This window comes from Megalops cyprinoides, chromosome 25, assembly GCF_013368585.1.
Source record: "Megalops cyprinoides isolate fMegCyp1 chromosome 25, fMegCyp1.pri, whole genome shotgun sequence".
NCBI lineage: Eukaryota > Metazoa > Chordata > Actinopteri > Elopiformes > Megalopidae > Megalops > Megalops cyprinoides.
The window spans coordinates 6280866-6286721 of NC_050607.1; the positions used below are offsets into that span (position 1 = coordinate 6280866).

The window sequence follows — 5856 nt, forward strand, 5'->3', positions numbered from 1 at the left end:
TTTATGTTCATTACCTTATTTTGTACATACAGAAGATTATAGCTTTGATGAATAAACGAGGTATCCTTTGTCATAGATATTGGAGAAGTAAGTATGTACTTTAAATTCATGTGAACACTGTCATAAGGAATGTTAGCTGATGAGAACTTACATCCTTTCAGCGCTTTTGTGAATATTTAGAAGCTATTGAAGATTGATAAAACTTTCCAGACAGTTACATAGTAGGATTTGTGTATAGATGAGAGTGAAAAAAAATAGCAGTTTGCACAAAATTTTGCAGTTTTTAAAACTGAACATGCACCACCAGAGCCCTCACAGGCACTGTGTCCGAGGTTGCTGATGTAGTTAAAAAAAAACATCACTCGGACTCACTATACAGCTAGAATAATCAAAAGGCGTCCACTCTGACAGGGTTAATATTGACCCGGCCTCAGTGTACACAGCTGAAGCCAGGGTGTCGTTTTCCTTTTGTTGTGGAGCGTTGGGTTCCTGGAGCACAGCCTGTTACCGGGGACCTGTCTTTATTAATTCTCAGGAAACATGCCTCAACCTGTCCTACACGCCGGCCGCCCAAGCGCGGGCCGGCGCCATCATGCTCGAATGTAGCCCTGAAAACCCGCTTCCCTGCCAGCTGCTCGAGGCTCTGCATACCTCCGCAGCTGGGCTCTCCTCGGGATGAGAGAAGAAGGAGGATTCACCTGGGTTTACTGTGTGTGGAAATGTGGAGTCTGCGTTTTCCCTGAAGCTGGAAATGCAGTGTTCATGGTGCTCTGGCTTTATCCATGTTAAGGGTAGCATCTGAAGTTATAGTATATTTGGAGTTGTATTTGCAGTTGTGTGATTGTAAGGACGCTGCTTTGTGTACCTGCTTTTGCGTTAATTGTTCAAGCACACAGGCTTAAGTATCCAAGGTAACCAGTCTGCAATGGTCATATCTCAAGACTCCACTGAAACACTGTACTACTAAATATAAAGGCATATTCTGGCAACAGACACCTCACAGACCCTTCTTGCAGCTGCTAAACATTCTGTCTGTAGAGATGTCAGCTCTGGTGTGGGGTGGAGTATTGGCTATAGCGAATTGCCATTGAAAAATAAATTAGTTTATCACCTAGGGGAAACCTCAGCCTTTGCACACAAAGTACGTGGAGAGGTGCAGATGCAGGACTGCTGTAACATTAATTTTGGTTATGAATGGGTGACAAACTCTGTTGGCCATAATTTTGTGAATTTGTAGGAGGCCTTGATGATGAAGTTTCACCATGTAGGTGGGTTTAGTTCCAGAGAAGTGCTTAACCAAATCTCGAATCTGAGCTGGTTTGTAAGTTATTTACATCTCTCCAGATAGGAATGTGTGTACTATGATTATACATATGCCTTCTTTTTTTTTTCCTGTGGCCTGTAGCTATTGAAGATCCTTCAAAGGGAAAGCCTATTTAACACCATTTGCTATTTATAGGCTATTGTTTATTGATTTGTTCTTTAAAGTTTATGTAATAATAAAGTTTAAAATATTCTGTATATTACACTGTAAAGTTGGTATATAAATATATACTTTGTTTTTGTGAATGTATGTTCAGCTATGTTATCTTTAATGTCATTAAAAGTAAATTGTTCCTCCGTCATACGTTAACACGCACACACAGTGTTTGTAGTTCCTATGTGCACTGCAGTTTCTTACCATTTACATTTGAATAAAAAATTGGCAGGCACATCAGTAAAATGACTAAAGTAACTCAATGAATTACCAACTAATGTAAAGATTTAATCTTGCAGTCCATTTGTACCGTACAATGTCCCTTGGATGTGCATGGATATTATACAGTAAGCATATATTAAAAGACAACAGTAAACAGTTCCATACCAGCTGAGACATGAGATCAACATGATTCTGTTTGCACACATTTCCATGTTTTCACAGCAATATGATGCATTTGCTTAATGTGATATTCTACTAATGGGCTACTAGCAGAAATGATACATGCTACAGTGTGCTTAGGGAACCTTTGATGAAAACAGTATTATTTGTTGATAAGTGAGTATGCTTTGAGAAGAAGGGCTTGGAAGGAAATTGGGCACATGGACAAGCTGTCACTAACGTGTGTTTCCTTTCAAGGTGGTCTCCAGGACTTGTGCAGGTGTGCTGCAGGTATAGAAGATCAAGGGAGATGGCACACAGCAGGTCTGTATGCCCTCACCAGTCATCCAGTCTGAAACAGACCCCAAATTGACTTGGCAGATAGTCTCTTTGTCACCAGTTAGAGTCCCCTGATTAGATCTGTCTGTTCTTATCTCGCTTTCCTGTTCAGATAAGCTGATATTGCATAACGTGATATTTTGGTTGTGGCATTTATTAACCATAAGAGGGCGTGCTCTCTCTGTGATTACTTGATGATGGCACAGCTGTGCTCACCAGCTTGTTCTTCCTCTTGTAAATTTTTGGCATGAATCACCACAAGAGAGCGCTATTTCCCCTTGATTGCGAAATTACCTATAATATTACAGAACTTTGCAGGGAATCGATATGATTAGTTCTTGTATAATACAAACTTTAAGGATTTGTTTGTCGTTTGTTTGCCACATCAGTATTGTACACAATACTGTACACAACACATTGTAGACACTCATCTTATGTTTTCCATACATCTTCCGGTCTTTCTTGACTTGGAGGTTTTTGTGCTGTTTTTCTTAATATGCTAACTATGGATGATCTGTGTTTGACCATGATCCTTCATTAATTTTTCTGTGTAGCAACGTCATTGACAGACGTCATAACATTTATAGCTTCAGACTTTACAGAGCCGCGTACCTGGTTATAAAGTATCGGTATAAAATATTAGTTTTATAACCCTGACTGTGAGGCCCTAATCTCAAGTGGATTTTTTTCACATTTGATATTATCTAAATATCATCACTGGCTGTCTGTATGATGTAATATTTGCTTCCAGGCCACTGTAAATTCTTTATTACTTGTAATTAGTTTTGGTCTAACATGCTGATGCTTGTGTTTCCAGTGTACGTGCACCTGCGCTTCCCTCTGCTGGTTAAAAGCTGGCATTGAAGGATTTATTGGCTGTTTGACAAGACAGCTGAGACGCTGCAGGATCGAGAAAGAGTGAGTCCCTGCATACCCACTGGTGCTGGAGGGACAAGCCTGTCAATAACTACTCGCCCAGGAATGGAATATACGCTGGGATTGTGGGATTGCACAATACAGGCAGCAGTGTTTCAGCGGACGAGGCACAGGGCTTCACAGCATGTACCGATCTAGCCAGAGTCACTGCAGTCGCACTTTCAGAAAGCTGCCTCCCTGGCATTTGTCCAGTGAGAAACCCATAACTGGAAATTTATGAATGGGCTACAGGTGTAATGTCAGCGACCCCTGAAAACAGCCTGTATTTGGCCTATAAATAATACAGTTTAATGGTTAATTAGCTCTGCCCCTTGCTTACGTTTGCAGGTACTGAGGTGAGGGAAAGGCAAGACATTGGCAGTGGGTATATCTCGTCTGTGCCAGACAGGTCAGGAGTATGGTATGTATCCAGGCATGCCGCTCAGTCTCTCATGATTGTGATGGGTGTAAATATGACTCAGACCCGTGGATATACCAGATGAGAATGGTTTATTCTTGCAGGCACAGCAGATTCTTGTGAGCGGTACATTGTTGGCAGTGTGGAGAGGTAGAATGAAGGGGTGTCCTTTAAAACACCTGATAGCCAGCTCAGAGTTCGTCTTTTATTTAAAAAAAAAAATTAAGGCTTCGTCCCGTGAATAATGTGGGATAACCAGTGTTTGCTTATTTCTTTTACAAATCAGCGTTATGATTTGTGGGCTGTCAATATGTTGTAAAACGGGTTTTCAAAAATGTGGTTATTGAGAGCTTTTTGTTCAGAACCCCATTCATGCTCCATACTATGCCCAGGTTAATATGAAGAAGAAAAGCAAGTGCATTTGGTATTGTCTTGGTTGTGTACAAGTATCATGTCATAAATGTATGACACATCCATGAGTAGTACAATCTACCGTCATCAGAACAACATGGTGTTGTACAGTGTCTCTTGAACAATATAAAATAACATGATACTTAAAGAAACAGTGATTCACACAGTTGCTGACACTTCTTTCCTCTCTGTTCTGTATTGACAGTGGGGACCTGAACACGCTAAAACTGCCAGTGGCAAGGTGACAAGGTAACGTGGTGAGCTCGGGGTCGACCCTGACGAGTCTCTTATATCCAGGTGAGACAGGAATGTGGCTAGCTTATGGTCAGAGCAGTCTGCTAGGAGTTCTCCTTGCGATCTCAGCTTGCCACAGTGTCTCAAACTAAACTTGGTCAAAAAAACTCTTAGCTATAAGAATCCTGAATAAAGAGTGGCATTTTCAACTTTGTTTTTGTATGTTTAGCAGTGAAATGAGTGACTTAACCTGTTTTCACTGTACTTTTGAGTGTTGAATTACAATAAAAAAGAATTTTATGGAGTGCACAACACAAACTGAAGAGGTTGCTAGACCTGCCAGGCTGGAGCCCTGCGATGTGGTCAGTTCCTTAAATTCTGGGATCAGTTTACAGGACGTCCAACCAGAAGTGTTGTCTGCATTTCGGTCATCTCCCTCAAAATCACTCAGTGATCAGAGATCGGTAGCGCGTGTGAAGAGGAGGAAGCCGGCGGCAGTGTCGCAAGATTAAGGAACTGGACTCGTAACTGAAAGGTTACTGGTTCAGTTCCCCACTGGGGCACTGCTGTTGTACCCTTGGGCAAGGTACTTAACCCACAATTGCCTCAGTAAATATCTAGCTGTATAAATGGATAGCATTGTAAAAACACTGTAACACTGTAAGTTGCTCTGGATAAGAGCGTCTGCTAAATGCCAATAATGTATAATGTATAGTGTAAGTCAGGGTGATGATTCAGCCCTTCCCTGCTGTGGGCATCTCCTGTTGTCCTCCTGTCACTCTAACACAACGATGATGGCTGCTGCATACAGGGCACTGGCACCAGGCATCAGTCTAACGTCTGCAACGCACAAGAGCTCCTCACAGACAGCGGAGACACAACGTTAAAGCCATCGACACATTTTAATCTTTGAACCGTTCACAGTTCTGTACCTCCCCTGAGGGTTGTGTAGCTCTAACGTCACCTGGAAGGAATTACAATCCAATAAACTAAATGGCCTGGTAAAGCACTCAGAACAGCAGGGTGGAGATCTGTCTGACTGATAAGCCCCTTTCATAGTGAAGAGACATTGCTAAACGGCCTTGTGGAATAAGGGTTTTTTTTAAGGATCTGTAATGACACAAGACAGAGGCCTGCATTTAGACATCTCAAACATGCATAGTAATGTCTGGAACTGAACTAGAACTGACTCACATGCAAGTTACCCATATCACACCAGTTCGGATTAACTACATTTTAACATTTAAGGTGGCAAATAAGTATTCTTTTTTAAAAAGATTTTAACTGTAGTTGGCTTAGGACAGTTTATCAGAGGGTAAAAGGAATAGATGTAGATTTGTCTTGGTCTTTACACTGTTTTAGAGGCAGACTTTAGGGGATGAATTGCATCTGTTGATGGCCAAAGCTCAGGTGAAGTCACAAAACACCTTGGATGTCAGGGTTTCAGACCAAGTGTTCCAGCCACAAACAGAGCTCAACTGATTAGAAACATCAGTAGTACCCACACTTTTAAGCACATAATCATTAAGTATTATCCATATTACAACAATATTAATATTCTAAAATGTGGAGACAGGCTTTCTTTACTTTGTCGGCATATCAAAAATATTAGAAAAGTGTAAGAAAATTAAGTTTGTAATAAACATAAATACACTTCATATTTTTTGTTGCCTGCTGGCAA

At 41.1% G+C, this 5856-nt stretch overlaps 1 long non-coding RNA gene across 1 annotated transcript; it reads left to right on the forward strand.

Moving 5' to 3' along the window:
- The first annotated feature begins 1560 nt into the window (after nt 1–1560).
- On the forward strand, nt 1561–3533 carry LOC118772208. The gene is made up of 3 exons (XR_005004639.1): nt 1561–2182; nt 3015–3115; nt 3461–3533. It is a non-coding gene; the product is annotated as an uncharacterized LOC118772208 (long non-coding RNA).
- Nucleotides 3534–5856: the final 2323 nt, after the last annotated feature.